The 20,851-nt window shown below is 49.9% G+C and overlaps 1 pseudogene; it reads left to right on the top strand.

The window, feature by feature from the left end:
• Positions 1-7,654: 7,654 nt before the first annotated feature.
• The window catches only part of LOC123121146 (BTB/POZ domain-containing protein POB1-like), a 39,280-nt pseudogene continuing 26,083 nt past the window's right edge, over positions 7,655-20,851 (top strand).

Here is a 20,851-nt window from a genome sequence, read left to right on the forward strand (position 1 = left end):
AAGAGACACTCCAATTCCATCCGGGACCAAGTCCAGGTGGGAGACATAGGGATTTGCAAGATACATACAGATCTGAATGTTGCAGACCCGTTGACTAAGCCTCTTCCACGAGCAAAACATGATCAACACCAAAACTCCATGGGTGTTAGAATCATTACTATGTAATCTAGATTATTGACTCTAGTGCAAGTGAGAGACTGAAGGAAATATGTCCTAGAGGCAATAATAAAGTTATTATTTATTTCCTCATATCATGATAAATGTTTATTATTCATGCTAGAATTGTATTAACCAGAAACATAATACATGTGTGAACACATAGACAAACAAAGTGTTACTAGTATGCCTCTACTTGACTAGCTCGTTAATCGAAGATGGTTGAGTTTCCTAGCCATGGACATGAGTTTTCATTTGATTAACGGGATCACATCATTAGAAGAATGATGTGATTCACGTGACCCATTCCGTTAGCTTAGCACTTGACCGTTTAGTATGTTGCTATTGCCTTCTTCATGACTTATACTTGTTCCTATGACTATGACATTATGCAACTCCCGTTTACCGGAGGAACACTTTGTGTGCTACCAAACGTCACAACGTAACTGGGTGATTATAAAGGTGCTCTACAGGTATCTCCGAAGGTACTTGTTGAGTTGGCGTATATCGAGATTAGGATTCGCCACTCCGATTGTCGGAGAGGTATCTCTGGGCCCACACGGTAATACACATCACTATAAGCCTTGCAAGCATTGTAACTAATGTGTTAGTTGCGGGATGATGTATTACGGAATGAGTAAAGATACTTGCCGGTAACGAGATTGAACTAGGTATTGAGATACCGACGATCGAATCTCGGGCAAGTAACATACCGATGACAAAGGGAACAACGTATGTTGTTATGCGGGTTGGCCGATAAAGATCTTCGTAGAATATGTGGGAGCCAATATGAGCATCCAGGTTCCGCTATTGGTTATTGACCGGAGACGTGTCTCGGTCATGTCTAGATAGTTCTCGAACCCATAGGGTCCGCACGCTTAAAGTTTGGTGACGATCGGTATTATGAGTTTTTGTGTTTTGATGTACCAAAGGTATTTCGGAGTCTCGGATATGATCACGTACATGACGAGGAGTCTCGAAATAGTCGAGACGTAAGGATCGATATATTGGATGACTATGTTCGGACACTAGAATTGTTTCGGGAGGTTTCGGACATTTACCGGAGTACCGGGGGGTTACCGGAACCCCCCGGGGGCTATATTGGGCCTAATGGGCCTTAGTGGGAGAAGAGGAGGGGCGGCCATGGCAGCCGCACCCCCCTCCCCCTCTAGTCCGAATTGGACAAGGAGGGGGCGCCCCCCCTTTTTCCTTCTCCTCCTCTCTCCCTTCCTTCCCTTCTCCTACTCCAACAAGGAAAGGAGGAGTTCTACTCCTGGTGGGAGTAGGACTCCCTCCTTGGCGCGCCCTCCTTGGCCGGCCACCTCTCCTCCCTTGCTCCTTTATATACCGGGGCAGCGGGGCACCTCTAGACACACAAGTTGATCTGTTGATCTCTCCCAGCCGTGTGCGGTGCCCCCCTCCACCATATTCCACCTTGGTCATATCGTAGCGGTCCTTAGGCGAAGCCCTGCGTTGGTAGCAACATCATCACCGTCATCATGCCGTCGTGCTGACGGAACTCTCCCGTGAACCTTTGCTGGATCGGAGTTCGTGGGACGTCATCGAGCTGAACGTGTGCTGAACTTGGAGGTGCCGTACGTTCGGTACTTGGATCGGTCGGATCGTGAAGACATACGACTACATCAACCGCGTTGTGCTAACGCTTCCGCTATCGGTCTACGAGGGTACGTGGACAACACTCTCCCCTCTCGTTGCTATGCATCACCATGATCTTGCGTGTGCGTAGGAATTTTTTTGAAATTACTACGTTCCCCAACAATAGCTCATGACATGGAGGAGCTTAATGCTGAGAGCGCTAGAATGGCAACGGAGCGAGCCGCCCTGGACGCTGAGTCACAACGGATTCAAGCGGAAAATTTTCGGTTAAGCTTGGATGAGAATGCATCTAACACCGTTTTGCGAAGGAGGCACCAGACTCGTTTACCTTTGAAGTACGATGCTAGGAATCTTTTCAACATGCCTGGGGCTGGACCAAGTAACCCGCCTGAGGTAAACCGGGTTGTCGAGGCGCCCGTCACCGGGGCGACGGTTCAACCACGTATTGCAGACCCGCCTCGTTTGAATTTAAACCCGCCTCCGCAAGTGCCGACGCCGCCGGGTCATTATTCTAACCCTTTGGACAACATGATTGCTGTGGCGTCATGGCTGGGGGCTCTCCCGGGGCAAGGCGAGTCTCCAGCGGCGGTCGAGATACGAAGGGCAGGGGAGCTTCTTCAAACCGTGGTAGCTCAACAAGCAGCATACTCATACAGCCGCGAGCGGATTCAGCAGCTCATCAGCAACCTCAGCTTAACCCGTCGGTGTCTGTGGAGGCTGGGATGATTTCTAGAACCATTGGTGTGCCGTGACTAGTGCCGGCTTTGCGTAATGAGCGCCTGCCCAAGGATTTTAAGGGCCCCCGCAAGGTGCCCAATTACACAGCGGATCAACCCCCGGAGGCTTGGATTGAGAGCTATGAGCTATCCATGGAGATGTTGGACGTCAATGATGATGTGTGCGCTAAGTATTTCACCATGATGTTGGATGGGCCGGCTCGCACCTGGCTAAAACGACTGCCCCCTAACTCCATCAAATCATGGGCTGAGTTGAAGACGCGCTTTATTCAGAATTTCAAGGACACGTGCAAGCAACCTCTGTCGATTCTTGATTTAGACACTTGTATCCAGAGTGAGGGCGAGTCAACCGCCCATTGGGTACGCCGGATTTAGGCTATTATCCACTCATCGGATAGCATCAACGCTGGTTCAGCCATCCTGATTTTGGAGAAAAATTGCCGGTTCCTTCCCCTCAAACAGAAGCTGGGGCGGCTTAAGCGCCACTGCAATGATATGAGAGAGCTCATGGCGGCTCTTGTTAAATACGCCGACTCTGATAATACTGAGGACCCTGAGTCTGATGAGGAGAAGACTGAGAAGGGGAAGAAGAACGACAGCGCAAAGGGATGGCAGCATAATACGGTGGGTCAAGGTAATAATGGTAAGCGCAAGCAAGCCGATGGTGGTTCAGATTTTGTGGCTAATACCAACACGCAGAACAACAATCAGCGTCGGAAGGGGAAGTCATCAACGCCCCGGTTTGGCGGGCCAAAGTTCAACCTTGAGGCAATAATGAATCAGCCTTGCCCAAAGCACGGTTCTCAAGAGAAGCTGGCCACTCATCTATGGAAAGATTGCTTCATCATGAGGGAGTATAGAAATTCCGGCTTTTATCAGGACAATCATGGCCCGCATGGCGGGTCAGGATCCGGCTCTCACCGGCCCGGCTTTGGAGGCGGCGGCTCAAACTCTGGATTTCAAGGCCAGGGCAATCAAGGTGGTTTCAATCAGCAGTCCAATCAAGGTAATCAGCAACAACAATCTGGGTATTAGAGTAATCCAAAGCAGCTGAATAGTGGACAATATCATGTTTTTACCACGAGCTTGTGCAAGCGAGATCAGAAGGTTCATAAACGAGCGGTGAGCTCGGTTGAGCTGACAGTCCCTCGATACTTGCGATGGTCAGATCAGCCCATTATTTGGAGCCGTGAGGATCACCCACCCCGGGTTGACAACCCGGGTCAGCTAGCTTTGGTGGTTGCTCCACAGGTTGGAGGTTACAAGTTCACAAAGGTCCTTATGGATGGAGGCAGCAGTATCAATATCCTTTATTATGATACTTTTAGCGTATGAATTTGACTGACAAAGATCTTAAGCCGTCTTCTACCGTGTTTCATGGGGTGGTGCCTGGTAAGTCGGCATATCCGGTGGGTTAGATAGCTTTGGAAGTGGCTTTTGGCAATGATCATGACTACAGGGCTGAAAAATTGACTTTTGAGGTGGTCAAGATCAAGAGCCCTTATCACGCCTTGTTTGGACGGCCGGCTTATGCCAAATTTATGGCACGGCCTTGTTATGTTTGTCTGCAGCTTAAAATGCCGGGTCGTAAAGGTACCATCACGGTGCATGGTGATAGGAAGATAGCTCTAGAATGTGAAGAGCGCGATGCTGCCTATGCGGAGTCCGTTTTTGCAATGGAGGAGTTGAAGTTCTACAAAGATAATGTTGATCCAACGGATATGACCCCCTTGAAGAAGCCAACCACGGAGCATGACCCTTTGTTGAAGTTTAAGTCGGCAGATGATACCAAGCGAGTTGATTTTGTCCCTGGCGACTCATCCAAGCAGTTCAGGCTAACCTGGATCCGAAATAGGAAAGCGCTCATCGGGTTCATCCATGAGAACCGGGACATCTTTGTATGGAAGCCTTCAGACATGCCAGGTTTACCGAGGGAACTCACTGAGCACACTCTCAATATTGATCCTAAGTTCAAAACGGTCAAGCAATTCCTTCGTCGTTTTAATGAAGAGGGACGCAAGGCCATTGGAGAAGAAGTGGCCCGGCTCTTAGCAGCCGGGTTTATCATTGAAGTTTTTCACCCTGAATGGTTGGCTAACCCGGTGATGGTACTTAAGAAAAACGGCACTTGGCGCATGTGTGTGGATTACACAGACCTTAACAAGGCCTGTGCAGCTGATCCTTTTGCTCTCCCTCGTATTGATCAGATTATTGATGCTACGGCGGGTTGCGAGCATTTGTGTTTTTACATGCTTATTCTAGTCATCATAGATCAAGATGGCAGTTAAGGACCAGGAGAAGACATCTTTCATCACTCCCTTTGGAGCCTTCTGCTATGTGTCTATGCCTTTTGGGCTCAAGAGTGCACATGCGACTTATCAGCGTTATGTTCAGAATTGCCTTCACAGCCAGATTGGACGCAATGTTCATGCTTATGTGGATGATATCGTTGTGAAATCCAGGAAGAAGGAGACCTTGTTAGATGATTTGAAGGAGACCTTTGATAATCTTCAGGTCTACAAGATGGTGCCTAACCCGGCCAAATGTGTCTTTGGTGTGCCAGCAGGCAAGCTCTTGGGTTTTTTGGTTTCTGAGAGAGGTATTGAAGCTAACCCGGAGACAATCAAGGCTATCACTTCTTTGATTAAACCGGCATGTATTAACGACATCCAGCGATTGGCGGGTTGTATCGCGGCTTTAAGCCGGTTTATAAGCCATCTAGGAGAAAAGGCTATCCTCTTTATACTAGATGATGAAGAAAACAGATCGCTTTGTCTGGAGTGATGCCGCCAATCAGGCGTTCGAGGCACTTAAAAAATAGTTGGCTGAGACGCCGGTTCTTGCAGCTCCGATTGATAAGGAGCCCTTGCTTTTATATGTGGCTGCTAACAGCAGAGCCGTTATTATCTGGTTCAAAGGCCGGATTATTATGTCAGTGAGGTGTTAATTGAATCTAAGCAAAGGTACCCACATTGGCAGAAGCTAGTTTATGGAGTCTTCATGGCTAGTCGTAAGTTGAATCAGTATTTCCTTGGTCATCCCATCACTGTGGTTAGTTCTGCTCCTCTAGGGGATATTATTAAAAACAGAGAAGCTACAGGCCGGGTGGCCAAGTGGGCCCTTGAACTTGGACCCCATGTTTTCAAATATATGCCTCGGACAGCCATCAAATCTCAAGCACTTGTGTATTTCATCAATGACTAGACAGAGTTGCAGATGCCCGAGGAGAAGCCTGATAATACATATTGGTCTATACATTTTGATGGATCCAGGCAGTTGGAAGGCTCGGGGGCTGGAGTTATCTTGACTTCCGCACGAGGTGATAAGTTTTGTTACGTTTTGAGACTGATGTTCCCTTGTACTAATAATGCAGCTGAATATGAGGCCTTACCCACGGTCTTCGGATGGCCAAATAGATGAACTTAAGCCGGGTAAGGTGTTTTGGCGATTCAGATCTGGTGGCTCAGCAGGTCACAGGAACTTGGGATTCCAAAGACCCGCTCATGGCGGCTTATCGCCGGGCGGTTGATGCTATTGTTGGTCATTTCAATGGTTATCAACTGGAACATGTTGATCGCAGGAAGAATGAGGCAGCTGATGCGCTAAGCCGACTAGGGTCTCGGCGGCCCACGGTGCTTCGACGCTCGACAGCTACCACGATGCTGCGACGGTCTATGGTGGCATTGCTGTGAGCTGCTGCGACGAGGCCGCCAGAGTTGCTACAACTGTGGCGCTGCTCCGTGAGACGCTAATGGCGATGCTTGTTGTGGCTGCGAGAGGTGCCATCGTCGTGGGGCCTTTCGTTGATGCTGCAAGCGCAGTTGCAAACCACCGGAGTTGCCTTGAGCAGTGATGTGATGGACGATGTTGCTAGGAGGTGGTGCAGCAAGCACGTTGTCGTGCTGCATGCAGATGCTGCGAAGGTTTGCTTCGATGGCCGCTGGGACACTATAACAACAACTGAGTTGCTTCAACACTACGACGATGCTGCGACGACGGCCCAGGTGCTTCGACGCTCGATGGCTTTGGCAGTGCTAGGGCGAACCGTGGCGGTGTTGCTATGAGCCACTGCTGTGAGGCCGTCGGAGTTGCTACAATGGCGCCATTGCTGTGAGCTCTGTTGCAAGGTCGCCGAAGTTTTCTACTATGGATGCTATTGTTGTGAGCCACTATTGCGAGGTCGCCGGAGTCTCTATGACAGACGGTGTTGCTGCGAGCAACTGCTAGGTTGCTGGAGTTGCTACTAGAGCCACGTGCGTTGGTCGACGACTTTTTTGCTGGAGGCGGTGCTACATTGGTGTTGGGCGGACCATGGTGCGGGCCAGAGGTGCTGCAACGAGGACAACGAGATGGGAAGAAAGAGGCCGGCAAAGAGAAGATCAGACGGCCAGGCACTGAGCATCCAACGGTTATCAACACACGTGTTATATGGCCAGCAACAACTGGATGGCGCCTACGTCACGAGGGAAAGAGTGATATGTTAGGCCGGGCCTTTGCTAGAGCAACAATTTTTTCTGTTCTTTTTCATAATTTTGGGTTGTTAGGGTTGTTCGGGTACCGGGACTATAAACCTGAATTTTCATAATAAATTTCAGGTTTCTAGAGTTGCTACCCGAAAATATTTTGGGTTATTCGGGTTCGAGCTTCGGCAATTGACCTCTGTGTACCGGGTTTTATGCTAGGGTGAAGTGACACCATGGCACTAAAACCTAATAAAAACGTTTCATGCAAGCCAGAAGATGGACACTTGAAGTTCCACACTCTCTGTCGTCTCACTGGCTACCGACCAGAGGGAGGGCTGAACTCATCGGTCGAACCCTTGCTTTTGGAATCCTAGCTGTAGTCGTCACGATATTACAAGTTGTGAGTCTTTGTTCTTCTCATCTTTTTATCCCTGACTTTTACTTTGTTCCCTCATGGAAAAAAGAAAAATCTTCTTCTCTGAGCGTTTTCCTCCCCCCGAAACCCTAGGGGATTCAGTGGCAGCGGTGACCTACCTCCTCCCTGGTGAGATCATGGCCCCCCTCCCTCCATTCGTCGATCCAGCGAAGGAAGGGGGCAGTGACCCCCGCTGTTTCAGACATGTGGTAGTAGGTTGAGGTTTTGAGTTTTGGTTTTGGTTCCCGGTCATCGGTGGCAAGACGATGGCACCGATGTCAGCATGGGATAACTCCTCCCCGCCGTGTCCTCATTCTGATGGTATTCTTGTCATCGTTGGGAGGCATGTGAAGGGTGGTGTGTCCCAGATCTGATTCTCCAGGTTGTGATTTTCTTCTGCAGGTTTGTCTCAGTGCGCAGTCATGTGGAGCGGATGTACAGTTGTGCGTCTTGCTCCTTAGGCTCCAGTTTCGACCAATGAAGGTTGACCAGCGTCAACTACGTCGAGGAGCATGTGAGACTTGTGTTCTCCAACTCCGCACGACTGAACTTGGGGCGTTATACGTGCACTCTCTCGCATTTTCTTCCGAGACAACGATTTTCTACATGCATCGCGGCTGTCAACATCTTCTAACCCATATCGACAACTTCCGTTCACAACCTTTACAAACTCCTAGGTCTCAACAAGTTTGCTCCGATGAGATGGTGACCTAGTGGTGGCGACGAGTTTTGCTCATGGTGCGCCGCTGGTAGACACAAGAGGAAGAAGACATGACACTCCAAAGGATTTAGATGTATTTTTCAATTTCTGTAAGGTGTTTTTGTAAGGGTTTATGGCACTTTATTTATTGCTTTTTGTCTTCTCGCAAAAAAAAAACTTTTACCCGTCCATGTTGCTCTTTTTTGTCAGTTTTTTTTTTGCGAAACAGTTAGATTATTGTGCCAAACTGTTTTTTTAGGGATGAATAGATAAGAAAGTTCATTAACGCCGCCGGAAGGATCGCGGCGACCTCGCCTTCTCGAAGCTAGTGTTGCGGCCTTGGTCTTCCTCCTTTCCTACGCCTCCTCCAGGTCGTCTAGATGGCCGCCGGCTAATCGTCAGCGGTGGCTGCTGGTGTGGCGCCGTCGACAGCAGTGACGGAGTTGGACTTCTCCCGCGGAGGTGTGCTGCCCAGCTTCGAGTTCGCCTTCAATTCGCCCAACTTCTCCGATAGGGAGCTGCGGATAGAGATCGTCTCCGGCTACTACGAGCTCGGCAGAGGATCCGCCGCCGACTGTGCACCACACCCCGAGACAAAAGGTGTGTACAGTATCCGGCTGTAAATTTTTGGTTGGTTGCCGCGGATCGATCGGTGTTGGGCGTATGAATTTGTGAGTAAGATCTCGCGTTTCTTTTGGATTTATTATGATTCTTTTCATGTAACGTACTTAATTTACCACCTATGTGGAAATCTAAAACCTTGTATCTGACAATGACATTTGTGTGGATCATCATCAGATTTATACAGACAAAGAAACTATAGCAGATTCTATATCATCCAATGCTCATACACCCGATCATCATAATACAACAAATATTTGGTATTTGACGTTATAGTGCTAATAAAAAAAGCTCAAGCTCTTACCCCTGCAAAATTTATATAAAATCTATCCATTGGATCTGAGAACAAACACTGGACGGAAAAGGGGCACGGTGGTTTCTCTTACCGGCCTGGCTCCGGTCCTTTTCAGTAGGCTTGGTTGTAGTGTGTTAGGGGTGGCCTCTCCTGCTTTTCATGTTTGGCGTTGGGTTAATTAGTGGCACTTGTGCCACTTGCCCGGTGCCTTTTTTTCGTTCCGACCTACTTGTATGAGGGTTTACTCATCACTATGTATCGGTGCGGCCATTTGTGCCTTTATCTATAAAGAGGGCGAAAGCCTGTTTCGAGAAAAAGTGACGCCACAACCACGCAACTCAAAAATTTTGGAGCCTCCATCTCCCATGAAGAGTGTAAAATCCTGCCTCTCACACGCCAACTGGTCCGGTGGCGTACTTCGCCTTCGTTGTCCTATGCCCTTCAGCACTCCAACACGGAAAAACAATAAGGCACACAGCGAGCCATGTGATGATAATTGGATCCGCTCGGTGGCGAGATTGAAAAGACCCGAGCAGTTGTGAGAGTTCTTTGCGTTGGCCTCTATCGTGCATCTACGGTCGGACTTGACAAATCTCCCTTCCTATATGTCTGCAGTCGCGCCTCTGCCGGGCAGCCACACTTCTCAAACTGAAACCCTTAAATTCATGCAAATTCATACATGTCTATAATACACATGAATATGACCCGTCGGTAACATTTATTGGTAGTGAAAATACATAGTTCGAAGATAAAATTCATTTTAAGAGCACAATTTATTGGTTTTCATTATAGGTCCATATATGCTCCACACGATCCCAGGTGAGCTTGAAGTGGGGATTGTGTGCCTCCACTCCCTTCACCACATGCAAGAACAAGAGTTTGTGCATATATACAGAAGCATCAACAAAACCATTCATCAGGGAATGTTGGTATGGGATCAATGTAGTCCTTCTAGAGTAGCCGAGCTGCATATACTGTACCAATTTTGATCGTATGCTTGAAGTTTAGAATGTGCTCTACCTCCCGATCCATTTCCTGTTGGATGCTCATGATCATTATCATCTCAGTTTCTTCGTCCGAATCTGATGAACCGAAGAACTCTTTTTCAATTAATTCATCAAGCTCCATGGGTCCATACTCCTCATTCGACGAACCATCTGAATCCATTGTATTGCCTACAGAACAATCACAAAAAACTAGTCGAACACACAGAGGACAAGATGCGGTCCGAGATAAGTCGAACGTGCTAGGGTAGTGTATGGGCCGATGATAGTGTCCGTGAAGGCGAGACTAGAGGAGAGGAATGTTGTGGTGGCGCTGAGGGCTCAGTACGGAGGCGGAGCAAGGGTGGCGGCTGAGCTAGGGGAGGGCCAGCATGGATGAGGGAGTAGAGAGGAGAGAAAAATGGCTGGTCCGACAAATCTAGGACGAGGGATTTGGTGCAATTTGCGGTTGCTCCTGCTTGTCGGGTCCGACGCAGCGTACACACTCAGACACGGTGAGGGAGTCCTGGATTAAGGGTCCTCGGGCGTCCGGACTATGTAACATGGGCTATGAAGATACAAGACAAAGACTTCTTCCCATGTCCGGATGGGACTCTCCTTGGCGTGAATGGCAAGCTTGGCGTTCGGATATGCAGATTCCTTCCTTTGTAAACCGACTCTATAGAACCCTAGGCCCCTCCGGTGTCTATATAAACCAGAGGGTTTTGTCCGTAGAGGCAATCACAATCATACAAGCTAGACATCTAGGGTTTAGCCATTACGATCTCGTGGTAGATCAACTCTTGTAATCCTCATATTCTTCAAGATCAATCAAGCAGGAAGTAGGGTATTACCTCCATCAAGAGGGCCCGAACCTGGGTAAACATCGTGTCCCCCGTCTCCTATTATCATCGACCTTAGACGCACAGTTCGGGACCCCCTACCCGAGATCCGCCGGTTTTGACACCGACATTGGTGCTTTCATTGAGAGTTCCGCTACGTCGTCATCAGAAGGTTCGATGGCTCCATCAGTCATCTACAACAATGCTGCCCTGGGGGAGGTTTTCCTCCACGGCCGGATCTTTGTGTTCGGCGGCTTTGCACTCCGAGCCAACTCGCTTGGCCATCTAGAGCAGATCGATAGCCATGCCTAGGGTCACCAGATTAGTTTTGGAAATCTGGACTACGTCGCTGATATCCGAGGAGACTTGATCTTCCAAGGGTTCACGACCCCAACCTCCGCTCTAGCTTTAGATCCGGAGCGCGTCGCCGTGTCCGAACACGGGATTCCTGATCCCGCCAGACGATCTGCGGCCACTAAACCCAGTATGGGAGAGCCGGAGGAAGCAGTGTCGCTGGCAACCATCACGAAGTCGGACTCCCCTCCGGACACTGGCTCCGAACCCTCGGAGTCAGCATCGTGTGAGTTCGGCCAAGGAGTCTCACTCCCGCCGTACTCCACAGACTCTCTTCTCCCCGGCCAAACCTCACCGTTAAGCGAGGCTCTGGACTTAATGCGATCCCTTGTCATTACGGAGGAGCAACTTCCGAACTATGCCCAGCCCGGTCTAGGTGCTGAGAGCAGGGAATTTTACGTCCCACCCGCCACCCACTTCATAGCCACTATCGAGGACTTAACTGAAATGATCGATTACGGCTCCGAAGACATCGACGGTATGGACGACGATGACGGAGAAGAGCAGGCCCAAAACCCGCCGTTTACCGGACACCGGACGGCCACCTCTTCATATGACGTGTACATGGTGGATACACCAAGTAACGGCGATGACAAAAAAGATCCAGTCGAGGATAAACCTCCTGAGATACAGCCAAAGGGCCAACGTCACTGGCGCCGCTCTAAATCACGCCGTGGAAAAGACAGCAATACCGGCACAGGAGACAACAACACTCCGCACAATGCCGAAGACAAAGAAGACCCCGTCGAGCCAACTTTCGAACAGGACGATCGGCAAGATGGGCAAGTTAGCCCTGACGAACAGGCCGTAAACGAAGACTCGGAGGACAGTAATTATCTCCCACTTTCCGAGGACGAGGTGAGCCTTGGTGACGAAGACTTTATCGTACCCGAGGAACCTCTCGAGCAGGAGCACATTAAGCGCCGGCTAATTTCCACTGCAAGGAGCCTGAAAAAGAAGCAGCAACAGCTTCACGCTGATAAAGATCTTCTCAACGGTAGGTGGACTAATGTTCTCGCAGCCGAGGAATACGGCCTCGAGCGCCCAACCAAAAGTTACCCAAAGCGTAAACTGCTACCCCAATTTGACGACGAGGCCCTCAAGCCCGCATCATCAACACGTAATGCGGCTGACCGACCACCTCGTGGCCGGGACAAAACGACAGCTCAAGACGAACACCAGCCCATACTACCTCGCCGTAAGGATAGAGATATACGAGCTCGGAGATATACATATGACCTGCGGCAAGACCTGAACAGTAGAGCAGGTCAAAACAGATCGATCTACGGATCACGGGGGCGTGCCCCGACGCGCGACCACGGCTATCTAGCCGGACGTGACAAGCATAATCACGCCCGGGCCGAAAATCACAGACGAACTCCATCCGAGCTACATCAGGACTTGGCCCAATATAGAGGCACCAGACACCCCCTCTGCTTCACTGATGAAGTAATGGAGCATGAATTCCCAGAAGGGTTCAAACCTATGAATATCGAATCATATGATGGAACAACCGACCCCGCAATATGGATTGAAGACTTCCTTCTCCATATCCACATGGCCCGTGGCGATGATCTACATGCCATCAAATACCTCCCACTAAAATTAAAGGGACCAGCCCGACACCGGCTAAACAGCCTCCCAGGAAACTCTATTGGCAACTGGGAAGACCTGGAAGACGCCTTTCGCGAGAACTTCCAAGGTACATATTTCCGGCCTCCGGACGCCGATGACCTTAGTCACATCATTCAACAGCCCAGAGAGTCAGCAAGGAAGCTCTGGACTAGGTTCTTAATTAAAAAGAACCAAATCGTCGACTGTCCGGACGCTAAAGCCCTAGCGGCCTTTAAACATAGCGTCTGAGATGAGTGGCTAGCCCGTCACCTCGGTGCAGAAAAGCCAAAGTCTATGGCAGCTCTTACCGCACTGATGACCCGCTTCTGCGCGGGAGAAGATAGCTGGCTGGCTCGACGAAGCAATAGCACCAGCGATCCTGGCACCTCTGAGGTTAGGGACGGCAATGGCAAGCCTCGACGCAATAAAAACAAGCGTCTAAACAACAATGTAGGAACCCAAGACACGACGGTGAACGCCGGATTCAGTGGTTCCAAACCCGGTCAACGGAAGAAGCCATTTAAGGCAAACAAAGACGGTCCATCCAGTTTAGACAAGATACCGGATCAGCCCTATCAAATTCATGGCAGCCCTGACAAACCCGCCAACCATACCAACAGAAATTGTTGGGTTTTCAAACAAGCAGGCAAGCTCAACGTCGAACACAAAGGGAAGGGGCCGCCTAGTGACAGTTAAGACGAAGAGACTCGCCAACCAAACATCAGGGGACAAAGCAATTTCCCCCCGAAGTAAAAACAGTAAACATGATATCTGTGACGCATATCCCTACAAGGGAGCACAAGCGCGTGCCACGAGACGACTACGCCATAAAGCCGGTCGTACCAAAATTTAACCCATGGGCAGCCTGTTCGATCACTTTTGATCACAATGACCACCCAACAGGTATCCGTCACAAAGGTTTGGCAGCTCTGGTCCTCGACCTAATCATTGGTGGATTCCATCTCACACGAGTCCTTCTGGACGGCGGCAGTAGCCTTAATCTTCTCTATCAAGACACTGTTCGCAAAATGGGCATTGATCCCTCAAGGATCAAGCCCACCACAACTACCTTCAAAGGGGTAATACCCGGCGAAGAAGCTCACTGTACGGGCTCAATCACACTGGAAGTTGTCTTCGGTTCGCCGGACAACTTCCGAAGCGAAGCCTTGACGTTCGATATTGTTCCGTTCTCCCGTGGATATCATGCACTGCTTGGGCGGACCGCTTTTGCTTGTTTCAACACGGTCCCACACTACGCTTATCTAAAGCTTAAGATGCGTGGTCCACACGGCGTCATAACGATCAATGGAAACACGGAACACCCCCTCCGTTCCAAAGAGTATACCACGGCCATCACAGCCGAAGTACAAAGCGGCCTCGTCAAACCGCATACCTCATTAGCCATTAAGCCACCGGTCTCTACTACACAAGACCGGTCAATTTTAGAGCTGGATTAGCAGTTCCGCCTCCGTCGTCGCCGCATATACCTGCGAAGTTCACATCGCGCATGCATAATTATGCACTTAAAATACCTTGGTCATCGGCGGAGGCACAATGCGGACAAGCCTATAGCACGGTTCGTCCTCCTACAGCTTTCCTCCCTTCCTTTTAACTATTTCTTATCTTTTTTACAGATGAATCAAAACATGTTCGTCCTATGGACCTGCAAGGACTCTTTCGGAGCCCAGTTTTCTCCAGGCAACCAAAGATTGCTCCTTTTAAGGAATCCTCTTCGCTAAGGCAAAGGCAGCGCAAACGTGCGACAGGAGGTCCAAAAGATTTTTTGTAGACCAAACACTCTATTTAAAACCTGGATATATCCTTTTTCCTCAGCCTTCGACCCCTGGCATATAAAATGACCTAGGAAGGGGTGTTATAATCTGTAAGATTGTGTTCGACGTATCAATCAGATTCCAGTGAACATAATCCGCCTTCAGTACTTACTTTTCCTCATAGAACTGTATTTTACCTCTTCGGTGGATTCACATACATACCTCGGCACTAATCGCCAGGGGCTCGATATGGCAACATATTAGCTGCCAACAAGTCCGAACAGCTCTACAGCATACTTCGGCGTCACGAGTTTGGCAAAATATGCATCAGCTTTGAATCATGTCTTCGGTCAATAGTTGGGTTGCCCGGCTCCTGTGCTTACTACCTTACATTCCATTCTATCGGCTAGGGTAGTAATGGGAGAACTACTGCGATTGTGTTTCCGGTTCACCTGGTTAAACACCTCAGCAGAGAAAGCCGAAAACTAACTATCATGATACGGCGAGAGCTAGTCAACCACTCGGCGACTTATTAAAGTCTTTTGTGATTTCTTCCCTGTAACACGAAGGACCGTTTTCCGGTCACCTATGTAGCGCAGCCGTATTTGGATAACCGCGCACATACAAGGGGCTATATCATAGACCCACCTTCAAACTCCTATGGCTAAGTGAAGGTGTTAAAGCCCTATAGTTCGATTGCCTAGTTCGCCGCACTGACACCTCCTTCACGAACCAAGACGTTGGGTCAAGTGTAGTCAGTCGCTATTCCGAACACCCCCGCATTATATGCGAGGGGGCTAAAGCTGACGGCTGGCAAACTTTTAGTTTACAGAAAACGGCTGCACAGGAGGAAATACCTTTTAGGCAAAAGGCATAAATATAACACGGCCTTACTATATCATAATATTGTTATCACAATTCCCATACATTCACTCGAACATAATATCTTTCGAGCATTGACCCTCTATCAAGCGGGCGCCCTCTAGGACATCTTCAAAATATTGCTCCGGCGTGCGATGGTCCTTGCCCCCGGGTGGGCTCTTCGCTGCAACATCGGCGGCCTTCATTTTTGCCCAGTACGTCTTGACGCGGGCAAAGGCCATCCGTGCACCTTCAACGCATGCCGACCGCTTAACAGCGTCGATACGCGGCACCGCATCAACAAGTCGCTGCACCAAACCGAAACAACTGTTCGGAATTGGCTCAGTCGGCCACGGCCGGACCACGACGTCCTTCATGGCAGCTCCGGACATCTTGTGGAGCTCGGCCCACTAGGCCATCTGTTCGTTCAGCAACGACGAACGCCTGGGCACGTTGAATTGTGACCAGAAAAGCTTCTCTGCTGCACGTCCCTCTTGCGCTTGGTAAAACTGCGCCGCATCAAAGACACTCTTCGGCAGGTCCAAGAATGCGTCTGGAGAACTCCACAATTGATTAAGCAGCGCATACTTCGGGTCGCCAAATTTAGTCTATAATAGAAAGGGCTTACCAGCCGCTATCTCCCCAGCTTGCCGGATCTCCTCCCGAGCCGCTCTAGACTCGGACCGTGCCCCGCGCGCCTCTTGTAAAGCCTTGTCGAGGTTGGCTGCCTGGGCTTTGTTATCCTTCTCGAGTGATTTGCATTGGCCAGTGGCATCCTTTAGTTCTCGCGCCAGGGAATATATTCTCTCCTCGCACTGGTGTCGAGCGGCCAATTCGGCCTTTAACTCAGCAGCTGCCTTCTTGACAGCCGTATTGCTCACTCTGGCTTGCTCCTTGGCCCGAGCAAGTTCAGCCCAAAGGGTCTCAACCGCAGCAGCACCATCTACAATTATGCATGTCCCAGTATATAATTCTCTGCTTCATGCTCATATTATTATACATGCATAAGCTGACTGCCCCAAAACATACCTTGTGCCTCGTCGAGCCGCCTGTTAACAAGAGTAATGTCCTCATCCGCTAACTCAAGTTTCTGCTTTAAATCTGCAACTTCCGCAGCTTGAGAGGTCGCCACTGACATAACAGCATGTTTTCAAATTAATCATGCCATTTCCTGATCATATCTTTTTGATCCTCTGATCGCCTCCCTGTGAAAGCCGACCAGAGTCTCAAGGGCTACTATCTATATGCAGGCGCATTCTGCATGTAAAGCGTGGTTAAGATATTGCATTACATACCTCGAAGCCTCTTAGTAGGCTCGTGAAGGCTTCATTCAGTCCGCTTCTTGCGAACAGAATCCTCTCAACTACCGTACCCATTAAGGTACGATGTTCCTCCAAGACGGACGCATTTTGCAACATGTCCATCAACGTATCCGGCGCCTCCGGATTCCTGGAAGCGGCTGCGGTACGAACTCCCTTCAAAGGGATATGTTTACTCGACCCTAGAGTCGTCTTCGGCTGTAAACCGGATAGTCCGGGGCCTTTATTGTTGGTCCCCGTGGGGGCTGCACACCCCGGACCCTTGTCGACCAAAGTATCACCTTTGGGCACTGTCTTCATTGCCCCTTGCACCACTTGATGATCGGGGAAGACCCTCCGGGACGACACCTCGAAGTCGACCGCCCTAAGGGGCGAGGAAGCCTGTGGAGGCGTCTCACTTTCCACCATCTCCGAAAGCAGGTCACCCGAGGAGGAGGACTGTTGAGGAAGACTGCAGGCTGGACTGCAAACATATATTTAAGATGTTATCCTTGTAACCTGGAAAGAACGGGATATGTCTAGAATACCCTTGTTCACTTACGATTCGGTGAAAGGCTTGTCCTTACGGAGGAACTGTGCGGCAACGTCGTCTTCCGAACCCGAACCATCTGACAGGGACATCTTCCCTCTCTTGGGAGCCTCCACCTCCAAATCTTCAAAGGCATTCCTTTTCTTCCCATGGGGAGAAGGGATATCAGCTTCTTCTTCCCCTTCGTCTTCAGAAGAGAGAGTTCCAGTCTCCCCGGACATAGCATCCGGTGTACCTGCAGAGTGGAGGCCACCTTTGGCCTTTTTGCTCTCCCCTTTGTCCTCCTTCGCCGGCACTTGATACGGCGCCGGGGCCAGCATCCTTGTCAACACAGGATCAGCTGAGTCTTCGGTAAGTGGAGCCGAACACCTAATTCGTTCCGCCTTCTTTATCCATCCCTGGTCGAAGACAGGTTTCTCAGTATATTGATACGGGATAATCAGCTGCGTTCAGGAGTCGAGTGCTTACCGAGGTATCCGGATGGTTGCAGTCGAGGCCGATGTCCTCAGTTGTATCCGGCCACTGCTTTCGGGTCCCGAAGAATAACTTCCACATCCCTCTGTGCGTTGTGCCGAAGAAGTGCTGAAGGGTTTGTGGTCCTTCCGGATTGAACTCCCACATGCGCAGAGGCCATCACTGGCACGGCTGGACCCGGCGGACTAGCATTACCTGGATCACGTTGATGAGGCCGGTGTCCTTTTCAAGGAGGCTCCGGATACGGCTTTGTAGCGTCTGCACTGCATCAATTGATCCCTAGTCCAGCCCCTTATTAATCCATGGTGCGAGTCGTAATGGAGGGCCAGATCAGAACGCAGGTGTAGCTGCCCACTTGGTACCGCGGGGTTCAGTGATGTAAAACCACTCCAGCTGCCATAGGTTGGAAGTTTCCGTGAAGGAGCCCTTTGGCCAAAGAGTATTGGCGAGCTTGCTCACCATAGCACCGCCACACTCCGCTTGCTCCCTGTTGACTACCTTCGGCTTCACATTAAAAGTCTTGAGCCATAAGCCGAAGTGTGGGGGAATGCGGAGAAAGGCCTCGCACATGAAAATGAACGCCGAGATGTGAAGAAAGGAGTTCGGAGCTAGATTGTGAAAATCTAGCCCGTAATAGAAAATGAGGCCACGAACGAAGGGGTGGAGAGCGAACCCTAGCCCCCAGAGGAAGTGGGAGATGAATACGACCCTCTCCCCGGATCTGGGTGTGGGAATAACCTGCCCCTAAGCAGGGAGCCTGTGGAGGATTTCCGCGGTCAGGTACCTTGCCGCCCGGAGCTTCGCGATATCCTCCTCTGTGACAGAGGAGGCCACCCACCGGCCTTGAGGGCTGGGTCCGGACATGACTGGGAGGCTTGGAGCGATTAAGTTGAAACCTGGGTGGTGGAGCTCGAGGTTGGAAAAGTTGAGGAAGAGGTAGGCGTAGAGGAGAAAGACGGGTTTGTGCCCCTTTATAAAGGCGATGAATATCGAACGCCTCCTCATGGGCCTTAAAATTGCCTATTCCCAAGCAATCGTGCCAACGGGGTGGTTGGATTACCCACACCCATATTGATGAGAATCCCGCAATAAGGGGACACGATCTCTGCTTCGACAAGACGTGACAATAAAACCGCATCTTGAAACGTGGAGCGGGAGGCTAAAAATGGTTCGAAATAATGACCGGGCAGCAACATGATGTCACGCTACAAAAGTTGTCAGTAGATTGGACTCGTGAAATATTATACTCTCTGCGGGTGTGTGTGGTACATGTTTTGCAGAGCCGGACACGTTTTCTGTGTTCGAAGGCTGTTTTGGAGTATTCGGAGGAAGAACCCGCCTTACAATGCCGAAGACAATCTGCGCGCCGGACACATCGTCATTGAAGCCTGGTTCAGGGGCTACTGAGGGAGTCCTGGATTAAGGGGTCCTCGGGCCTCCGAACTATGTAACTGAAGGAAATATGCCCTAGAGGCAATAATAAAGTTATTATTTATTTCCTTATATCATGATAAATGTTTATTATTCATGCTAGAATTGTATTAACCGGAAACATAATACATGTGTGAATACATAGACAAACAGAGTGTCACTAGTATGCATGTACTTGACTAGCTCGTTAATTAAAGATGGTTATGTTTCCTAACCAAAGACATGAGTTGTCATTTGATTAACGGGATCACATCATTAGGAGAATGATGTGATTGACTTGACCCATTCCATTAGCTTAGCACTTGATCGTTTAGTATGTTGCTATTGCTTTCTTCATGACTTATACATGTTCCTATGACTATGAGATTATGCAACTCCCGTTTACCGGAGGAACACTTTGTGTGCTACAAAACATCACAACGTAACTGGGTGATTATAAAGGTGTTCTACAGGTGTCTCCGAAGGTACTTGTTGGGTTGGCGTATTTCGAGATTAGGATTTGTCACTCCGATCCGATTGTCGGAGAGGTATCTCCGGGCCCACTCGGTAATGCACATCACTTAAGCCTTGCAAGCATTGCAACTAATGAGTTAGTTGCGGGATGATGTATTACGAAACGAGTAAAGAGATTTGCTGGTAACGAGATTGAACTAGGTATTGAGATACCGACGACCGAATCTCGGGCAAGTAACATACCGATGACAAAGGGAACAACGTATGTTGTTATGCGGTCTGACCGATAAAGATCTTCGTAGAATATGTGGGAGCCAATATGAGCATCCAGGTTCCTCTATTGGTTATTGACCAGAGACGTGTCTCGGTCATGTTTACATAGTTCTCGAACCCGTAGGGTCCGCACGCTTAAAGTTTCGATGACGGTTATATTGCGAGTTTATGAGTTTTGATGTACCGAAGGTTGTTCGGAGTCCCGGATATGATCATGGACATGACGAGGAGTCTCGAAATGGCCGGGACATGAAGATTGATATATTGGAAGCCTATATTTGGATATCGGAAGTGTTCCGGGTGAAATCGGGATTTTACCGGAGTACCGAGGGGTTACCGGAACCCCCCGGGGGCTTAATGGGCCATAGTGGGCCTTTGTGGAGAAGAGGAGAGGTGGCCAGGGCAGGGCCGCGTGCCCCTCCCCCCTAGTCTGAATAGGACAAGGAGAGGGGGCGGCGCCTCCCCCTTTCCTTCCTCTTTCCCCCTCCACTCCTAATCCAACAAGGAAAAGGGAGGGAGTCCTACTCCTGGTGGGAGTAGGACTCCTCCTGGCGCGCCCCCTCCTAGCTGGCCGCACCTCCCCCCTTGCTCCTTTATATACGGGGGCAGGGGGGCACCCTAGAAACACAACAATTGATCGTTTGATCTTTTAGCCGTGTGCGGTGCCCCCCTCCACCATAGTCCACCTCGATAATATTGTAGCGGTGCTTAGGCGAAGCCCTGCGTCGGTAGAACATCATCATCGTCACCACGCCGTCGTGCTGACGAAACTCTCCCTCAACACTCGGCTGGATCGGAGTTCGAGGGACGTCATCGGGCTGAACGTGTGCTGAACTCGGAGGTGCCGTGCGTTCGGTACTTGATCGGTCGGATCGTGAAGACGTACGACTACATCAACCGTGTTGTGCTAATGCTTCCGCTTTCGGTCTATGAGGGTACGTG

Source organism: Triticum aestivum, chromosome 5D, assembly GCF_018294505.1.
Source record: "Triticum aestivum cultivar Chinese Spring chromosome 5D, IWGSC CS RefSeq v2.1, whole genome shotgun sequence".
Classification (NCBI taxonomy): Eukaryota; Viridiplantae; Streptophyta; class Magnoliopsida; order Poales; family Poaceae; genus Triticum; species Triticum aestivum.